The sequence below is a fragment of the Cupressus sempervirens genome, chromosome 2 (genome assembly GCF_028749045.1).
Source record: "Cupressus sempervirens isolate cs-2001-9-10 chromosome 2, ASM2874904v1, whole genome shotgun sequence".
In the NCBI taxonomy this organism is placed as follows: Eukaryota; Viridiplantae; Streptophyta; class Pinopsida; order Cupressales; family Cupressaceae; genus Cupressus; species Cupressus sempervirens.
The window spans coordinates 138,536,720-138,559,010 of NC_143119.1; positions in this window are offsets into that span (position 1 = coordinate 138,536,720).

Here is a 22,291-nt window from a genome sequence, read left to right on the forward strand (position 1 = left end):
GGTGTCATCCCCACCCCACTTTTACCTTCCCATTTTGGAGGGTTTTTGGGTCACTAAATCTTGTGTTATCTATTTTCATGCATGTCTTTACTTCCATGTTTATTAGATGAATTAGATGCATGTGAATGATATAAGCTAAAAGGTTTTTGAAAAGGTTAAAGTTGGTTACTTCTAATTGACCCCCCCTTTCAAAAGTAAATCTTCCCACTTGTAAATTCCAACAACTAGCTCTATAAACATTTCAAAGAATATGGTAATGCACTCTAAGACAAAGAATATATCAATTAACACTATTTAAGATAACATGTATGGAAGAAATAAGTAAATTTGGTATATGTGAAATACAAGGAGAATATTGTAGATATATTCAAAAAGTCATGATCTAAAGATACTTTTGAGTACTTGAGAGGTAATCTAGGGGTCATTCCCCTATCTAATGTATTTTTGAGTTGATGTAAATGTTCACTCTTTAGGAGTAGCCTATAGATTGTGAGAGAGTTATGAGGAAACATAAGTCAGGTAAAAGGCACAACAACAAGGGCATTTAATGTTATGTCAAGCTTTTCATATACCTTTGACATTGTTGTCAAAGGGGGAGAAGACTATGGAAGGGGGAGAAGAACAACAAGAGGAAAGGGGGAAGAAGATTAAAAGGAGAAGAAAAGTCAGAGGGGGAGAACTAACAATAACAAATAGTAAATGAGTATAACTAGAAGGTGATCAAAATGAAGATGACCAAAAAGAGGAAGGAAGGAGAAAAAATTAAGGGAAAGTATATGTGATGACCAAGAGAATGAAGACAATGAAGATCAAAGAACATAATATAGTTGATGATGAAGGCTACTTTTATTGGATGCTATAAGTCATACATGTTTTCATCAATGCCAAAGGGGGATGTTATTACCCCAAACAAATGTTGATGATGAACAAGGCTAGATAAGAGAGTGAATGATATGTAGGAGAATTGAATTAGTTTTTATGTTTTCATTAATGTCAAGCCTATTGACATACTGATTTATGTAAGTTATCAAATCAATCTAAAGTATATAATGTTGAGTAAAGAAATGATTGGTAAAGATGGACGATGGAATGGATAAGTCATTGTTAGTGTGTAAGATTAAATGGGAAATTGATGAATCAGTCTTTGACAAGGTAATATAGGTTTGATTATTTTACATGATTTGATGAAGTGTTAGAATGATGTAAAAGTAAATTGTATTGGTCAGTACTGAAGGAGTGAAGTTGTGAAGTAAAAAGAGAAGGAATCAGTGTGTGTTACCAGGCTAGAATGGTAGTTGACAAGAGAAAATATAGTTCAATTGAAGTAAACCAAAAATGTGTTAGTAAACTTAGAATGTGCTAATGTTACCAAGAAAATAATGTCACTGAGCACATAGTGATAACCAAATCAATAGTCTTAACTGAGGAAATAAAGATATTTGGTTAAATTAGAACATAGGTCAAGAAAAAAGAACAATTTTGGAAAATCAAATAAAGGATGACATTAAGTGATGATCTAGATTAATGTATAATATTTTAAGTAAGGAACAAAAATATTTAGTGAAATTAGTGGATGAAAAAGGTTGGGTAGAGACAAATGATTAAGATTTAATGATTCATTTGAGATCCAAAAAAAGTTCAAGTTCCAAGGTGAGATCAATCATACACAATTCATAAAATATTTTTGTGAGCAGCAAATAAATTGAATGAAAGTTGATATTTGATCAAATGAACGATATTGTTTCAAGGAAATATTAATGAATGTAATTTAGTGGAAAAAATCATAGATATATAAAGGATGATCCAAAAGATTGTTGTTGTTGATAGCCAAGTGAATACATAAGGGTATACCAAGAAGATTAGAATTGAAATAAAGTGTGAATTGATTGAAGGAAGAGTTTGAAGAAGAGAAGAGAGAATATATGAGATCTAACTAGGCAAAGGTAGTCACACATTTTATTAGACCATTCCACTGTTACTTTCTAATCATTGTAGCATAAAATTTCTTAACCTCGTTGATTTAATAGACCTATTTTTAAATCCTTTGTAAGGTGGTATTGAAATGATTTTACTAAGTCATCTAACAAGGTCATTCATTGTAAGGTGATTTATTTAGCTGATATTTAGTGAAGATCCCCTAACGGGGCCACATCTATAAAATGTGTTAGTGACCTTTAATAGGGTTGGCTCTTAACCAAGATCACTTAAAAAGAGTGAATTATTTGTTGGTGATAACTCCCACAGTGGTTTTATCCAAATTGTGTTTCCACATTAGATACTAGTGTCAAAGTGTGATTAAATATTTTTCATGTTATTTCCTAGTTTTCATATGCAAACTATTGCAGTTAGATGAATGTTTAAATTTGATTAATAAGATGAGTTGCTAAAAGATTTTAAGGTTGAAAATTGTTAAGGGACCTAAAGATAATTGATTCATACCCCCACCTTCCCCTCCCCCCTCTCATTTATTCAACAAATTTTATTGGGAAGGAAATCATATTGGAGTATGTGAGTACAAAAGAGAGAATAGAAGATATATTCACTAAACCATTGGATAAAGACACCTTTGAGTATCTTAGATGAAATGGAATTTGAGGTAATTTCCCCACCTAATGTAGAGTAATTGATGCATATTTGCATCAATCTAGTAAATTCAGAGTATTATTTGTTCATCTAGATGTAATGATTGGTAATGCTCCTTAGAGGAGTGGTCGTAGAGAGTAGAGCTATTCATAGAGCTCTTGTGTACAATATTTTTGGCATAAGAGTGTTGAAACTTGACATGTTTTTGGTTGCATTTGGTTTGATCCAATGTAGGTAATTTGATATAGATGTTCATCAAAGAGGGATTATTTTAGAAGAATAATTGTTTGGACTATTGGCACTCTTTGCATTGATGTCAAAGGGGAAAAGATTCAATGAAAAACAAAAATAAGCTAAAGGAGAAGAAGGAAAAAATGAAAAACCTAAGTTAAAGAGGGAGTAGAAGCAATGTGGAAGGTTGTATATGTTGAGGATATTTAGAAAATATATAAGTTACTTTTGGATTGATGTTTTTTTTGTTATTTGTTGTCATCAATACCAAAGGGGAAGATTGTTACAAATAGAGGTTTGGTTGACACTTTGATGTATTGTTTATGTATTGTATTGATGATAGGTTTTGTCATTTTACATATATTTATGTTATCATGATAGACATTGATTTTGTATATTGTGAGGGGATTATTGGCACACTAAACTTGACATATAATACAATAAGCTATGTGATATTATATTTGTGTAGAAGGATGAGTACAAATATCATATCTATATTTTATTGGGTCTTATGCAAGGTTCTAGAAGAGTTACAATATGTTTGGTGAAGACTTTTAGTAGACAAGTGTTGTAGTGCCTCTCCCATTTGACTTTTGTAAGTCATCTTGATGGATGCAACCTTGTTAATCTTTCACTGTGATGCATCATGATTTTGACCATGAGTGGTCTACACCATTGTGGTGATTGGATTTTTTTTTTGTATTAGTTTTTGATTAAGGAAAATAGGATTTAAAAGGGCCCTAAAACCCAAACATAAAAAGATTAGTCTACAACAAAATGCAAAAGGCTACAAATAGAGCCAGAAAGAAAAAAGAAAGAACATCTCCCTAAACAAAGACACAAATAGAAATAAAGCTAGGGAGAGATGCCAAAAAACTAGGGCAACCCAAAGAAGGCTAGGGCTCTCAAACAATGTCTCTCAGCATTTCAACTATGTCGATCCCTAGCTTTGACAACTTGCTTACTGCCTCCTTCATCATAGAGAGCTCCTAGTTTGGGGCCAGGGTACCCTTTCTCCTAGTGCTGGATCTAGTTCACTTCCATGTGCCTTCATCCAAAGTTCTATCCTTTAAGCTATGGGTGTCAGGTTCCTACTCCTTGCTGATGCTCTAATCATCCACAAAGTGGATGAACTTCTTGATGTTCTTATTATCCTTGAGGATGCTAGAGCTCTACTCAACAATACCTTGCATTTTCCTATCCATTGAAAGAGTTTTGTTGTTGAATTCCTCCACTCTTCTATCCATGCTTTGTTCATCCTCATTGATCCTATTCTTTAAGCTATAGGTCTCCCTTTCCAAAGTGCTCATTATGTGTTTGTGGTCAAGGATTTCATGGAAAAGCCACTTAGTGGTACATAAGCTATCCACCACACTATTTATTGCATTGTTAAGGACATCCATATCTAGGTTCTCCTTAGCAATGTCACTGAGGATGACTAGAGTACGATTGATTAACTCCTCCAGTTGGATTCTACCCTCTTCATTTTCTTTGACTTGAGTTTTGATTAGTTAGGCAAAGTAGAGTCAAAGATCCTCCACACCACCTTCTTATCCTTCCCCATTACTGAGCATCTGTAAGTACTAGTGCCAAAGTCCTCGAAGACTTGTTTGGGTCCCTCCTTATAAATGGGGTCCCCTTCCACCTTCTCACTCTCCTCCCCCTATTTGTCATTATTGTCATCCAAGGTTTTCCTTTTTTGACTCGTTGACACTGTGGCCTCCTCTTTGCTTGCCAACACTTTGATAGTGATGGTTATCTTACTCTTCTTTTATTCCTTACCTTCCCCTTCCCTAATAATCATACTATCTTCACCTATGTCCATCCCTTCAGCCCATTCATTACAACCCCTATCTAAAGAAGTGTCAATGTCTTGTGTGGGCTTGGGGTGCACATTCTTCTCCTTGCTATCAATTTTAAAGGTTTTTTCCCCAAGTCATGTTGTGGGGTCTTAAAGTCCTCTAAATCTGTATGCATCTCAAAAATTTCCTCCTTATCCAAAGGAAAATAAATCTCCTCACACTCATCAAAATTCCCTTTTATTTTCTTTCCCTCTTTCCTGTCTTTGATTTGTTTGCTAATAGTCCTAGCTTTGAAGTATTCATAGATTAAAAATAGCGGCCCTTCTTGGAGTGTTGGATTCCTAGTTTTCTTTTCTTTATATTCATTAATATTATCATTCATGGATGAGTAAAGGAAGAAGGGGATATAGATTTTTTCCCCAATTTCTGAAATGATTAAGTAGCACAAAGTGGTACATACATATGTGATCAAACTTGGTATTGAGAGTAATATACTTGATGATGGAATGGAGCACAAATCTCCACAGAGGCTTGATGGAACTTAGGAGAAAATGGATACCTCTCTTCACTAGCACATCTTTCTCCTCTTGGTTCTTGGTAAACTCCACCACCACTTGCCCAGATACTTTCTCGTCTCTATAAAATTTCTTGCCAATAATAGGGTTGCTAGTAATCTCAGAGATAATTTCTTCTATAATAGAGAACTCTACCCCATTTATTTTGACCATGACTTTGTTCAAGTTTCTAACCATACTTTTGGTTACAGAGGATCTCCATCCATGGAGGTGTTCTATATAATTTTTAATTTATCCTTTCCTCAGTATGTTTCACACCTTGGATCTTCTACTTCACTTCTAGGCTTCATCCTTTGGTTCCCTCCTGTGTCTTTCTCCAACCATGGTATTCTTCTCAATGCAGTCTCTGTAGTTAGTATTGGAACCCTTCAAAACCTACAAGCCTTTGGCTCTCCTCATTTTCTTACAACTTTTTTTGCCTTGTGAATTCACTTCCCACAAGTGGTACTTGACATAGGTTGATGGATATTGTAGATATGGGAAGTACGAGAAATATCATACTTCCACCTCACAACTTTGCATATTCCCCATAAATCATTGATTATCATAATAAATCCACACATGTTATTACTGACCACATCTTGCAACTTACTAACTTTCATTATGGCATTTAATTATACCTAATCTACCTAGGATATGATCTATTTTGATGAATTCATTAAACTTTGACAAGATATCATGTCCATCCATCCACTTAGCCACCTCATTATACTTGACTGCCCAATTTGCCAAACTATCCACCACATTGTTAGCCTCATGGTACTCATGTGGAACATAGGTTTTTTCAAAAGTTTGAAGGTTTTAGATGCATTCATCAATAATATTTTCAGTATGCCATGTAGGCTTACTACTCCCATTAAGGAAATCAATAATGTTTTTAAAGTCTCCTTCCAGCCAAAGGAATTTCACTTCAATTTCTTTTACTAACCTTATTGTCTGGTGTACTACAATGGCCTCTGCTTAATGATTAGTTTGAATCCCAAGGGGAGTAGTGAATGTGGCAATTCCTTTCCCATGCACATTTCTTATGATGCCACCAATCCCAACCTTTCTTGGGTTGCCTTTGGTTGCCCCATCACAATTCTCCTTAAGCTAGCCCTTAGGCGGAAAGACCAACAACAACCCTCCCTTTTGTCTTTGACCCTTGTATTAAGAGTGGGAATGAGGCCTTTAATTTTCCATCAAATCATTAAGACATTTTTGAAAAACCACTTTGGCATTAGACTCCTTGTCCTTGAAGATTCAATTGTTCCACTCTTTCCAGTTGCTTTGATTATGCTTCAGCTAATTTATGAGATCATGATGTGATTTATGGTTCACTAAGGTTTGTGCTAGTGGTTACTGGGATTAATGTGGTATGATGATTTTTTTTTGTGATTACCTTGAGATGTGTGCAGAGATTGCACTATGTAGTAGTACCATGCTACACTGGACTAGGTTCATGTAGTTGTGGTTAGTCATGTTTATGATTGTATTCACTTATGTGTTTTTAGTGCCTTTCCATGTTGTTTAAACAACCATTATTAAATGCTTAAATAATTAGAAATGGATTTTCCATGTTGGATTCATTGGTTTTGTATTGTGGATATTTACCTTATTATATTTTGATCTAAGAGATAATTGTTACTCATGTTATGTTTTACATTTGAGATGACCTGAGGGTCAAATGTTATACCTTAATTTCAATATCATAGATGTTAGACTACTATGCTACTTAGTTGATCACATTCTATGCTAATGCCATTTTGAGATGACAATGTTTTTTATGATGATATTTGGTTATTCGGTATTTGGACATATCTCTGATTATGTTATGCGATGGATTTAATGCTATGGTTATTTAGTTAATTTCTCCATTGTTATGCTTTATGTGAGCATGAGTGATGTAAATAGATTATTGCAATATAATTAAATAAATAGTTAAATGAGGTGATTTAATGCATTTATTACTTTGGTTATGTTATTATATCCAATGGAACTTGATCGTGTTGTTTAGTGTGCAAGAATTATATCCTTGATAGTGGCACATGGAGTTAGTGATTCAACCATTCATATTTTACCAATGTCACCCTTGAATGGTTGATGTATCCTAATTTTAATTGTTTAATTAATCCTTTTAATGATTATTAAATCCAAACTCATATGCATTATGTGATTAGACTAGTAAGAATGTCTATGTATTTAGAGGTTTACATTGTTACTGTTGGTACCCAATAAAGACCTAATTTAAAAAAAATTCCAATTTATGGTTTTGAACCTCTTTGAACTAAAGTTAAAAGTAGTTCAAAGTGGTTCAAGTGGTTTCAAGTAGTTTTATTTTCTCTTGCATGTTCAAATGATTTTGATAGCTCAAGGAGTCAAGTACAAATTTTGAGTTCAAAGTTCATTTATCCAGTGCAGATGGCTACATAGACAAGTTCACTAGAATCATCAAGTTCATATTTCATATTTAATTAACCTAGTCATCATCTACACTATTAAAGCTCAAATTTGAAGCTTAGAGGTTGTGATTTTTAGATGTGAATTCATTTGAGAAGTTTAGCTCCAATGTTCAGAACCAGGTTTTGAGTTTCATATGCAAATCGCTTCTCTAAGGTACAAATTCAGGTGTAATTGAGATACATACAAACTTAAGGGATGAAGTTGAAATAAAAAAGCCATATTGATCACATAGACTAAGTGCCTTGGCCTCAGCATAAGTGAGTCCTAAATTTGTAAACTCAAGAAGGTTCAAAGTTTATCTCAAATTCCAAAACCTTGAATCACCAATCCAAGGTTTAAGGGCCAACTCAAGGCATGGATCTATTATAAGATAGATCATTCTCTTAAAAAGAAGATTTTAATTTGAGAATTTGAAGGCTCCAAATTGATAATTAGGCTGATGGTATAATGAGTCCCATGAAAATCTCATGACCATATCATAAAAAAAAATAGAGCTTGATCAAATATTTCACACTAATTCTAACATGGTCAAATTTAGTGTGAAGAAGAATGTCAGGTATCGGCTTAAGGGTGTCAAATGAGAAGATGAGTCTTTCTATAATGATGTTTCAGCCATGTATAAGATCACCTTTTCAATCCATCAAAAGACTCTTACATAAAAATGACCAAAGAAACAAGTTGGGTTGTGATTCTTGCATGGTTTTTAAGTGAAACTTCATTGAAAATAGAGAATGTCAGAAATCTTGGAAAGCCTATGGTCACGCCTAAAGATTTAGTGTGTCCACACACCATATGAGATGTTTGGAAGAATATGATAGTTGATAGAGAGTGCGAGAAATACACATACTACTTACAAACAATTAGACAAATGCCATTGCTGTCGAGATTGAGTGTTATCATCTTTTGTTATGATTTTGTGATTTATGGTGGGCACTCAATGAGAATGCTAAATCAAGGATTTGTAAACCTTTATTAGTAATGGAGATCCGATGGAAAAAGATGATTACACATAAAATGGTCATAAAACCCATGGGCATTGGAAAACAAGGAAAGCACCATGGGAAAGCATAGTGTGCAAGCTATGAACCATTAGACATGAACATTTTCCAATCATGAAATAGTAAACAAAAAGCTTGGGTCTCTTAAAGAGAAGGTGTTGGTATCCATGCCACAACATGAAGGAAGAAGAAGATGGAGTTCTCTTTGCAGTGTTCAAATAAATAATATGCAAAGGCACTTGTGGGTCATGATAGTAATTTTGCAAATGGTGTTGTGACATGTTGATGGTGTTTGATCTCTCCACTATAATATTCAAACAACAAATGAAAACTCCCAAAGACAAACTCATGTCATCATGAGAGATCTATCAAACTATCAGTAGATAACCCAAGCGTATGAGGCTTCAAGATCATTGGTAGTTGTGATCTTGAACTCCCCAACTACCAAATCAGATGTGATTGTCATTGTATTCTTGTAGTGTATCCTTGACATTCCCTTTGAAGAATGCTTAGGTGGGTTTAAAAAATGGGGAAGAGTAATGCCAAATAGTAAGTGGTAAGCTCAATTTTCTTAATGGGGTGGGTGCAATGTGGTCACATATGGAGAGATTTCAAATGAAGTTTCCATCTCATACAATATTTAACAAACAAGGTATTAAAGATTATCAATGTAAAACGTGATCTTTGAGATCATAGGAGGCAACTCTGAAAGATGTAGCCTGAGGTTTTGTGAGATATGAGTTATGTAGGCTTAGAAATTGAATGAATTTTGATGTTCTATACATATTTATGCCTTGTTCTGCCATCAAACCATGTTTTGGTGAGATTTAGAAGAGGGAATAGTGATGTTTGAGAAAGCTCTATTTCAGAGATGAGTAGAGAGGAGGAGTATGAGTATAGTAGACCTAGTAGTGATAATGTGGAGATTATGTTATGATTTATATCTTTTTTATATATGAAATCTTCATTATCAAAGTTCAAATGAGGTGTTGAATCTAGTTAGCAATCACAAATGGTAAAAATAAGTCATACACATATCAGGTTTGGTGGAGAAACTCAACTCCCTATGCATTATTTATACTCCATGATTTAGAGTGTGGTATCAAATGAAAAACTCTGAAGCAACCCACAATTATAACTTGAGTGCATTACATGAACACTATCAAAGATCTGGTGGCATATTTAGAAATAAAATGCTCCCCACACACCATCGATCATTAGTCGTAATCAAACAGTTTCTCAAGAGGATGCCTATGTAGGTGTAATACTTCATCAATAGCAAGGAACATAAACACATTGCAAATTGTTAGAAGATTTAGAAGCTCCTGTTAGATTATGTCCATTTCAAAGAATATTGCTTCATTCCCAATAAGTGAGATGATGAGACTCCTATAGCACATCAATCTAATTTAGAGAGGACCTACGCAAAAAAGTATGGTATTTGCACATCAAAATGGGAACGTACTAAGATATATTAGTTTTATAAAGCTTCTAAGGGTAGAATGACAACATTTACAAATTTCCTGATGACTCATCACACAAGTTACATTATAAAGTGGCATCTATACCAAGTGGGCATATACTCATACTTCAATAAGTATCTCCAATCTTATCCTTACAAATGTAATGTTTATAAAATATTAAAGGAGGAAAAAGGTAGAGACAAATATGATAAGGGAATCAATATTAATAATTGAAAGGAAACTGATCCATGGAAAAGATAAATAAGCTAGAAAGATAGGTTTGGGGGGTTCCACTTTTTCTTTCTGAGACTACAAACTATGTGCTATAGTAGGAAGGGAAAGTTTTTTTCCTGATTTATTCTAACTCTTGTGAGGGAGAGAATGCAGAGCTCATATTTTTATGAACTATGTGCTGAAAAAGGGGAAAATATTATTTTCAAAATGTAATGCAAGCAAGGGAGTTTTGGTTTTCTTTAGATGGTAACTTTAACTACAAATGTATAATAGGGTCTTTGTTATCTTTTATGCTTTAGGGAAGGGAGATTTGGAAGATAATTGCATATCAAAATCTGGAGTTTGAGCAATTTTCTTTCCACTAATCATGATCTTTGGATCACTTTTAGTCTTCTCTAAAATGTGCTTTAATGTCATTGTTTCTTGAATATGTTTGATTGCAAGATATCTTTAAAGCTTTGTTTCTTCACTTTCTCAAGAGAATGGAAAATGCATTCCTTGATTTCATGCTCTTTATCATGCAACATCCAAGCAACTAGACTTTGTGTTATTTTTTGTTCTTTCTTTTCAGTTATTTTCCACATCTATTTCATGTTTATGAATAGATGTTTGTAAACCTTTTGTGCTTTCTAGTTAAAAACATATGTACTAGTGCAGTTGATTCATTGTATATCCTACACGGGGAGCTATACCCAAATAAATTTAGAGGAATATTATCAATTTAATGATAATCTATCCAACCATTAGTGCTGATTTCCTCTTCTCATTTGGGCATTTAGAGTTATTTTGTATGTATTTTCTTGGAAGACAATCTATTCACTTATAGTTGCAAAAGTTGTTAAGTAAATTTTTGTATTTTTGTATTTTTGGGCTTTTAAATGATTTATTTTAATTTCTAGCAGCTTTGCGATAGATGAATTCCTATTACTAGGAATAACTTATTTTTGTTTGGGTTGATTTGAGATTTAACTAGGTTGGCTTGTTATTTACCCTAATCAATTATTCACTTGAAAAGTGAATAAGTATCCAAAAAGGAATTTGATTCATCACTTCTCAATTTTGAATTAGAAAGTTGGAGATTAAAACCTAAAATCCTCTTCATGAGGATTTATTGTTTTATTCATAGTGGGAGCTATGGGTGTGGGATTGTTGTGAGGTTGAGCTCATTGGATCCATCTTGGGGAGACCTTAGATTGTGATAGTTTTTGGTTACTTTTACATGGTTTTTATTTTATGGTTTAGTTTCCCATTTTGGCTCTTTTGGCTATGAGGTAGGGCTCTCCTATTTTATTGTTTCTACCATGTTTCTATTTCTATTTTTAGTAGTTGTTTGTTAGGAGGCTGAGAACTAGTGTTCCACTCTATTTTTGTATGCTAGCTCTACCTAGTTGGGTGGGTGTGAGCATTTCCCTATTTTTTAGGTTGAGGGTTTGGGGTTTTGCACCATTATGCTAGCCATTTTTTCATATAGTGTCCAAACTCAATTATTTTTGGATTTTTAGGGTTTTTGTGCCCAAAGACCAAATGAGTTTTAATTTTGAAGTTTTTCTAGTTTTTGGGGTTTTTACCTCATTTTGCATGCCACCCTATTTTCTTAGGTTTTCTTGGCATGATGTCAGTCAAATCAATATTTTTCTTTTATGTTGTATTGTGATGCATGCTGCATCTATACATTTGATGTCATATTTGGTTGAGTGATTTTATACCTATTGTTATGGTTTCTTTTGGAACTTTGTTCTCGCTTCATGGACATTAGGATTCACATAGAATCCATGCTCCCATATTGAGGCTAGTTGAGTGAGTTCATGATGTTTAGTTTTTTTGCATCATTTGGATTCATATAGAATCCATACTCCTAGATTGAGGTTGTTTGAGTGATTTCATGATGTATGGCCTTATTGTCCTTGGGATTCATGTAGAAACCATCCTCCCAAGTTGTTTTCAGTTGAGTGATCTTTTGCATTGTGTTCTCATCCAATCCTTGTATTATGATCTTCATGATGGTGGTGTGCCACACACAAATATGTGCACATATATATCTATCAGGTGACTTGTGGGGCCCACCCTTTTGTGGACTTGCTAGAAGTTATGATTATTGGGGTTGGGTTGGGAATTTGCATGCCTATAGACACTCATAATTGGATGAGCATGGGTAGGGTAGGGTAGCATATGGAGGGTAATCATGATGCCAGAGGAAGCTTTATATAAGTGATAACTAAATAAAAGACTAGGTGATAATAAAGCTTAAGATAATGAGAAGTTTTACATTTGTGTGATGGTTCCAAGTGAGTCCCTAAAGAGTTTTGCCACATGTGATATAAGCTTGGGCTTTTGGATGCCAAGTGACTCTCCATGATGTCAGCCCCTACTTAGTAGCCCATTGAGTGTCTAACTAGGACCTATAGTTTATGCATTATCTATGTCTTAGATTCAGTCATCACATTGCTTGGTGTGTGTGTTAGCCACGAATGCTTTCTTTGTGTGTGTTTATGGTTGGATCATTATCTCTGTCAACATGGAAAGTGTGGACCTGTGGGTACCATGTGGTTGGGAGGCATAGATACCTACACCATTGCTAGGGACCAGTGTATAGAGACAGTCTTTTCTTCTAGTGTGACCATTCTAGGATGTTTTCACTTGATACTTCACGTTCTAGATTATGCTTTCTTGTGACTTATGCTTTCATTGGAATGCTTGGATATCATGTTTAGATGATGCTAGTTTATTTGACACATTCCTATATTATGATGTTTAGCATATGATTAGATGATGTGAATTACTTCATTGGCATATCTATTGCTTATTGGTTTAGCATGTTAGATTTCCTATATGTATGATGTTTAGCATATAATAGATGATGTGGCTGACTTATTGGATTATCTAATCTTTTACTGTTAGCATGTTAGATTTCCTTAATTTTATGTTGTAGCACATTTTAGTGGTGACGTCCTCATAAGATAACATCAACAATCTAGTTGGTAGTTTGGGATGTTACGCACAGGGGATGGTTAGGATCCATGATGGTCTTATGATGCTATTGATAGTTGGGAGGAACCACTTAGTTTGGTTATTTTGCACATTGTGATGTTGTTTTCAATTATATCTATGTTGTTTTAAGTATATTGTGATGTTATTTTAGTACACTTTAATGCTCCTTTTTTAATTTTCCTTCATTATTTTAGTAGATGGTTAGATTTTGGCTTTCCATCTTTTAAGTTTTGTTGAGCTTCCTCGCCTCAAAATGTGGATCCCATACTCCCTGGTGTGGAGGAATTTAATCACTTAGATTTCTTAGTTTTTTTCTTCTTCTGATTTTTGTGTTTACATGCTAAGTTAAGATCTCACGTGAGATTGTACTTTCCCACATGAGGATTCAAGTCTTTGCATGGTGTACTGGGTTTCTTTGTATGGGTGGGCACTTCCTCATTTGAAACCCTACATCAGCTTTAGGTTTTTTTTTTGTATGGCCAAATACGTGCTCGTGTTGTTGTGCACATCTTCATGTGAGAAGGTACTTCTTCGCATGAAATTATGGTAGAGGTAAGTTTTCACATGAAAAATAGAGGTGTTTCCCTTAGTTTTTAGGGTTCAATTTTTGGTGAATCTAGTACCCTTTGGGTTTACTTAAATTACCATGCTTTGATAGATCTTAGATTCTTTATATTATTGTCATTTTGGATTTATGTTTCCTGTTGTGAATGTGTCAGTTCAGGTAGTGGCATTTGAAGATTTTTTGGTTGTCAAGATGGTGGTTAAGTCTTCCATTGCAATCTTGGTGATCCTTGTATGATGTTGACATGTGCATTTGTACTTGTAAAAAAAATATATCTTGTTTTGAATTGAATCCTTGTTCCAAGGATCTCTGGATAGGGCATTACAAGTGTATAGGAAATAATGTTATACAATTAGTAGCTTATTCAATGTACCTTATTGGTGAGGTGGGATAAACATAATAAACATGGATCATGGTAGAAGGGATTTTTGTATAATGATGTTCATAATAAAAAGGCTTATAGATTATTCTAGAAAGGTCATTGTATTAGATAACTGGGGGGTGTTGAATCTAATGAGGGTATAATCCAAGACCAAAATGAACACAATAGGAAAAGGGGGATATTATTATCAGAAGTGATTTGCTATTACCTTGAGTAAAATAAAAATAGACCCAATGATGTGCCTAAGGGCTTACAATGTTGTTTGATTTTGGAGAAAAACCCTCCTCTAGTAACTTCTCCTAAACTCCACCAAAAATTGCATTTACAATGCCAAAAATTTCCTTAAGTAACCTCAAATTAGGCTTAGGGTTAGGAATAAATTTTAGAATATGTCATTTGGCATCCACCACCAAAATAGAAGGTTCTAGAAAACAAGTAAGATGTTAGTGTAAAATTAGAAGAATCCAGAAATGGTAGTCCAACTTCTGGGAGGCATAACTTTTGATTTGGGACTCTGATTGACAAATTTACATTTCTAGAAAGCTCTCTAAGTGCTCTATAGCCCTATGGACCAAAGCCACTTGTACCCCATTTTTAGAGCCTATATAAGGTCATTTAGTGCCTCAAATCTAACTTTGAAGTGCTCTTAGGGGGTCTCTAGGCAACTTAAAACTACAATAACTTTCAAACCGTAAAGCCTTTTGACCTAATTTTTTTTCTAGAGTGTTTTAAATTACAAGTATAATCATCCCACTAACTTACACACTCTAACTCATCATAACTATGACTCAATTACAAAATAACCTATTTTCTACATTGGTACATGTCCCAAGGTGATAAGAAACTCTAACCCAAAAAATCAATAGTGGAACTATGAGACTTGGGATCTCTATTTGACCCAAATGTGTATCCAAAAATGAAAACACATTAAATGAAAACTAACACTAAGAATATTTTTGGGTGATATATAATTTCCCTTACACTACTGGATGCTCCTACATCAGACACCTAGGGTAGATTGAAAAGTGATCCTACCACTTTATAGCTGGTAGAGGAAAACCCAAATGAGAAACCTCTACTATAGATATCCAAGTTGAATCTTTTACTAGTCATCCTTTCCACTTCACTAGGTAATTTTTCATACTACTCATTTCTGGTACTCTAACCCACATGACTATCTATAATTTCTTCAATCTCTTCCTTCTCAAAAGTAGGAATTGGACATGGCTCTAGTAGTTACTCCTCATCTACACCATCATCATGATATTTTATTAAGTATTCAACATTGAAAATAGGAGAAATGTGAATCCCATCTGGCAACTCCACCTCGTATGTATTTCCTAAGTCATGTTTCTTCAAAATTTTGTAGGGGCCAAATTTCTTCATCTTTAGCTTGTTGTAGGTACCCATTGAAAATTGTTCCTTCCTCAAGTATATCATAACTAGATCCTCAACTTGGAACTCCTTATATTTACTCTTATGATCTTTTCTTTCCTTATACTATAGGTTCATCTTGGTAATATGTGCATACACCTACTCAGGTAGATTCTTGACATGTTCAGCAAAGTCCTTTGCCTCAACACTTGTCATCTCCCCTTGCTCCATCTTCCACAACTCTGGTGTAGTCCTTGGACTTCTCTCATACATAATTTGGAATGGTGATCTACTAGTACTCCTATTTATAGAATTATTGTAAGAAAATTCTACTTGTGGTAGAATCAAATCCTATCCCTTGGGCTTATCTCCTACTAAACACCTCAACAAATTTCCTAGACTTCTATTTACTACTTTTGTTTATCCATCAATCTATGGATGATGTGAAAAATTGAACTTTAATTTTGTCATCAACTTCTTCCACAAAGTCCTCTAGAAATACCCAACAAATTTAGTATCTCTATTAGAAACAATACTTTTTGGGAGACCATGTAGCCTCACCACCTCTCTGAAAAACAAATCTACAAAATGCACTCCATCATGAGTCTTATGGCATGGAATAAAATATTCCATCTTGGTGAACCTATCAACCACCACAAATACTGAGTCATTCAACCCTTTGTGTCCTTGGAAATCCAAGAACAAAATCCATAATTATGTCCTCCCAAGGTTTCGATGGAATAGGCGATGGCTGATAGAATCTATTATTGTAACTAAATCCTTTGGTTGTTTGACATACTTGACAACTTTGCACAAACTTATTCATATCCTATGACAATTGAGACTATAAATAATGTTCCTCCATTGTGCTTCTCCTTGATCAAGTTCTCCGTCATTGAACTCCTTGGAATGCAAAATTGACTTCCCTTGAACAACATACCATCTTGAATCATGTAATCTAGCCACTTGGTCTTGTCTAGAGCAACAAGTTCTTTACAAGCCTTCCAAGCCTTTGTAAAGTCAAGATCCTTAGGGTATATATTCTTGAGTTCATCAAACCCAACCACTTCAACCTACATTATTGTCAGCAACAATTGTCTCCTACTTAATGCACCTACAACCCTATTAGAACTTTTACTTCTATGTTTCAACACAAATGTATAGATTTGCATGAACTCTACCCTTTCAAATGTCTCTGATTCAATTTACCTTGGCTATTTAGGTACTACAATGCCTAGTGATTAGTATACAAAATAAATTCTTTTGGAAAGAAATAATGCCTCCATTTCTTTAAGGCCTAAACTATTGCATAGAACTCCAAATCATAAACAAAATAATTCTTCTTTGCATCATTCAAATTTTCACTAAAATAGACAATAGGCTTACCTTCTTGGCTCAACACAACCCCAATAGTACCACCACTAGCATTGCAGTCCACCTGGAATACTTTATTGAAATTAGGAAGCTCCAACATAGGTTTCTCTATCACCTCCTTCTTCAACAATTCAAAAATCCTTGTAGCTCCTATAGTCCAGTTGAACTCTTTTCTATCCCCCCTCATTGTTTCAGTTAGGGGTGCACATATACTACTGAAATTCCTAATGAACTTCTTGTAAAAACTAGCTAGAATATGGAATGACCTCACCTCAGTGGAAGACCTTAGAGTAGGCCATTCCAAGATGAACTTCACCTTCTTTGGGTCCATTTTGAGACCCTTAGTTGATACATCAAACCCCAAATAGACTAACTCCATTTTGACAAAGCTACACTTCTTCAAATTAATCAACAATTTTTCTTCCCTCAATATTTCAAGGATAGTATAAATGTGCAATAAATTTTCATCCAAAGACTTACCAAAAATAAAAATATCATCTAGATAGAAAAAAAAAAAATTCCCAAAAATTTCTTTAGCACCTCATTCATAAGTTGTATGAAGGTTGTTTGCACATTAGTTAGTGTAAAGGACATGACTAACCACTCATATAGACCATCATTGGTCTTGAATATAGTCTTCTACTCATATCCCTCTTGTATCTGTATCTAGTGATAGCCACTCTTGAGATATGTCTTTGTGAAGTATTGAGCTCTACTCAAGAAAAACATAAGATCATCCATCCTTGGCAAAGGAAATAGATACTTGATGGTTATTTTATTTATATCCCAAGAGTTTGTACACATTCTCCACTCTCCATCCTTATTTGGTACTAGCAATACAGATACTGCACATGGAATTAGGCTCTCTTGAATTAAACCTTTCCTCAACAGCTCCTAAACTTGTTTTTTTAGCTCCTCAGTCTCAGTAGGAGTTATCTTATGAGCAGCCTTGTTAGGAAAACTAGCTCTAGGGACTAAATCTACTTGATGACTAATTTTCCTTATTGGTGGAAACCCTTCTAGAACATTACTAGAGATGACATCTCCATACTCACTTAATAGACCTAAAACTTTTAGTGGAACTTCACTACTACCTTCCTTATCCTTTCTAGGAAATAGGGCATAACATATATGCTGATGCTTCATGCCATCTAGAAATTTTCTTCCATCAACAAGACATACCCTAGCACTACTACATACCTTTTCACCCTCCTTTATCAAGGGCTTCAATTTGTGGCAAGCTCCATCCTTTTCTAGAGAGTATGTATTTGCTTGACCATCATGTATAGCATGCCTATCAAACTGTCACAACCTTCCCAATAATAAATGGTAGACATTCATTGATGATTTCATAGAGAGCCTCATCATGGTAACTCCCAAGCTTAAACTTTACCAAATATTGCTCACTAACTAGGACCTTATGATCATCCTACATCCAAGAAATTAGATAAGGTTGGGGGTGTTTCATCCTCTTGAGCTTTGGCTTTGAGACCATCTTCTTTGACACCAAGTTGTTAGTGCTTCCACCATCATCAATCAAATCACAACATTTACCCTCGCAATTGCACCTGATATGAAACAAACTCCTCCTTTGTCTACATTTGGTCTCACCACTCAGTAAGACCCTTTTATTAACTAGAACCTCTACTCTTTCTATATTCCTTTAATGTGATGACTATGCATCACCACCCACATGAGCAACCCTTGCTTGAGCATCAACTTTCCTATCTATCCTTCCTTGGCATTCATGGCATTCATAGGCAAGATGACCTTCTTCATTAAAATGAAAATAGGTACCACAAAAGCCTCCTCTTCCTAAACCTTGTCCATATACTCTATCTCTTCCTCTCTAATCTCCAAAGTTTTGATCATGGGAGTGGTTTGAAACCCTCTTTGCTCTGGTTTCAACTAGTACCCACATCTTCATTTTTCTTCTAGTTCTCATTTTGGCCTCCAAATAACCTACCACCACCCCTTCCTCCTTGATTGCAATCTCTTTTCCTTCCATCAATTTTTTTTTTAATTTTCTCCTCAATTCATAAGGAAAACTAGTATGCCTCTTCAATGCTAGTCAGTCTAACCAGACTTAACTCCTCCTAAATGCTAGGTCTTAACCCATTAAGGTATCGACCAACCTTCTCCTTGTTTGCTTCCACATGCCCCACCCTAATAAGGACTTGATAAAATTATTCTATGTATTTCTCAACATATTTTACCACTTGCTTTAACCCTTGCATCTTTTTGAACAAATCAAGCTCATAATAAATAGGAATGAACTACTTTTTTTTTTCACCATGCAATCCCATCTTTTGATTTTCTCCTTTCTTCTTCTATTTGTTTCAAACTGAATCTCTTGCCACCAGATTTTTGCATAGACTTTCATTTTGGTCTTTGAAAATTTAACCCTATCATGGTCCCTAATATCCTCATACTCAAAATATTCCTCTAGCTCATTGATCTAGTTGATCAACTCATCCAAGTTTAGATTTCCTAAAAATATGCTGACATCAATCTTAGGTCTTTTTCCAAGCTTGGAAATGGTCCTAAAAATATTTTCCTCCAATTGGTTTAGGACTTCTTGATCTCCTTCCCCTTCCTACCTAATATTTCCTTCTTCTTTATTTTCCTCCTCACTTCCATCACCTACGACAATATTCATCCCTCTACGGATCTCATCTTGCAATGCTTGAACTTGTCTTTGGAGGGATCTAACCTCAAGATGAACAAATCTAGCCCTTCCCCCATGCTCTATTCATGGAGGCATCTTCACAATATATTAAAACCCACAACCACATAATCATGGTTCAAATTGCCTCACAGTTGGCACTTGGTCTACACACTTAGGAAAACTTGGCTCTACTACCACTTGATGAGGACACGATCCAAGAACAAAATGAACATAATAGGAAAAGGGAATATTATTATTAGAAGTGATATTCTATTACATTCAATAAAATGAAAATAGACCCAATGATGTTCCCTAGGGCTTAATGTCGTCTGATTCTAGAGAAAACCTCCTCTAGTACCTTCTCCCAAACTCCACCAAAAATTGCATTTACAATGCCATAAATATCCTTAATTAACCCCAAATTTGGTTTAGGTTTAGGAATACATTTTAGAATATTCCATTTGGAATCCACCACCAAAATAAAATGTTCTATAAAACATGTTAGAAGTCAGTGTAAAATTAGAAGAATCTAGAAATGGTAGTCCAAATTCTTGGAGGCATAACTTTTGATTCAAGACTTTGATTGACAAACAATTTACATTTTTGGAAAGTTATCCATCTCTTTATAGACCTATGGACCAGCACCACTCTTTCCCAATTTTTCACGCCCATATGAGGGAGGCCATTTAGTGCCTCAAATCTAGATTTGAAGTGCTCTTAGGGGTCTCTAGACAACTTAAAATTGCAATAACTTTCAAATTGTAAAGTCTTTTGTATTGATTCTTTTTTTGGATTGCTTTAAATTACAAGTAGAATAATCCCTCCAACTTATACAATCTAACTCATCATAATTATGACCCAATTACAAAATAACCTATATTCTTTATTGGCACATATCCCAAGGTGCTCATAAACTCTAACCCAGAAAACCATTAGTTGAACTACGAGAGTTAGAATCTCTAGTTGACCCAAATGGGTATCTAGAAATGAAAACATATTAAATAGAAACTAACACTAAGCATATTTTTGGGTGATACAGGATTGCCCTTACACCACTGGATGCTCCTGAATCAGAATCAGTTGTGTTCAATTATCCTACAATCCCTCTATGAAATTTTAGTCCCAAAAAAACATCAAAAACTTCATAAATAATCACTCAATGTGCACATTCAACTTATCATTTAACTCTTTCAACCAATTAACTTCTAACTATTAACATACCATTCTTTGCATAACCATGTATTATTAAAATAACTTAGTTATTACTGATAGTTCACTTAGTGGTTATCAAGTTGTAGTAATATGTAAAACATGTAAAATGACCTACAATGCAAATAAAATTCACACAATTAACACCATGATTTTAACATTGAAGCCTTGAAAAGTGAAAAACTACCTGGGACTAGTAACCAAAAATTTTCACTCTTCTATAGTGAGCTTTGTTCAGAGCCAACCTTGTTAAAGGCTACATATATATTCTTAATGTGACCTTGTTAAAGGATTTTACAAAAATATCATCTAGACCTTATCACTCCTTGATCTTGTCTAAAGAGTGGTTTGCTTTAAAGGACTTACAAATATCACTAATCAATGTTACCATATAGGATGTCAAAGACTTTTTAGGTTCACTCAATTTATGATATTTTCTACTAGAATGATTATAAAGTGTTGAGCCATCATTTGACATGATGCTGAATGGTAGGAATCCTTTCAAACTCTTGTCTTGAAAAGCTAATTGAGGATCAACTCCAAGGTTTCTGGCAATCTTATGACCTATTGAAATCCACTTAATTGAAGATAAATGTGTATGTTCATGAGGAGGCCTTTGTTGGTTTTGAAAAATTTGTGGTAATCTATTTGATTTGTTGCTATTTTGAAAAAATAATCACAAAAGAGATATATTTTTAGTATTTTCTGTGTGATGATGTATGCAATTTATCGATGCAACTACATTAATTCCTATTTTAACCAAGTGTTAGAAAAGAAAACAAAAAAGGTAGGTAATGAGATATTTAAAGAAAATAACTTGAAAAGTAAGTTCCTAATAGATATAAACCATGATAACAACACATCTATGAGTTAAATCCTCAAAAAGATCAAGTAGGAAACTAATAAAATTAGGAGCAATGCTTCCTCAATTACACTGATGCAATCGTCGATGGGAACTCAATAATAACTAAAAGATGCTTCACATTTCATCAAATCACAAGACTTTGGAAAGTGAGCTCATCTAAGACAAAACACTATGCAAGAATAATAGGTGATCTTTTCTCTAATTCGTTATGTTAGCAAAATTCATTAGCAAAAGGAAAACACTAGAACTAAAAGGTCAAAAAATTATAATAACACTATAAAACTATTGAGTCCATTATTATCCAAGAACATGCATTCACAAAAATAACATACTCTGGCAAGAATAGCTATACTTAGAATGAGAGCACCAATAACATATATTATTGCATCAAAATAATATCCTAGAGTACATATTACAATCATGTGTTTATAAGAAATCATCTCCTCCTTTTGTGTTAGGAGTGACAGATCTTACAATGAGAACTCATTCTAAAAACTAATCATACAAATTTAATTATATAAAAAATGACTCTCTAAAT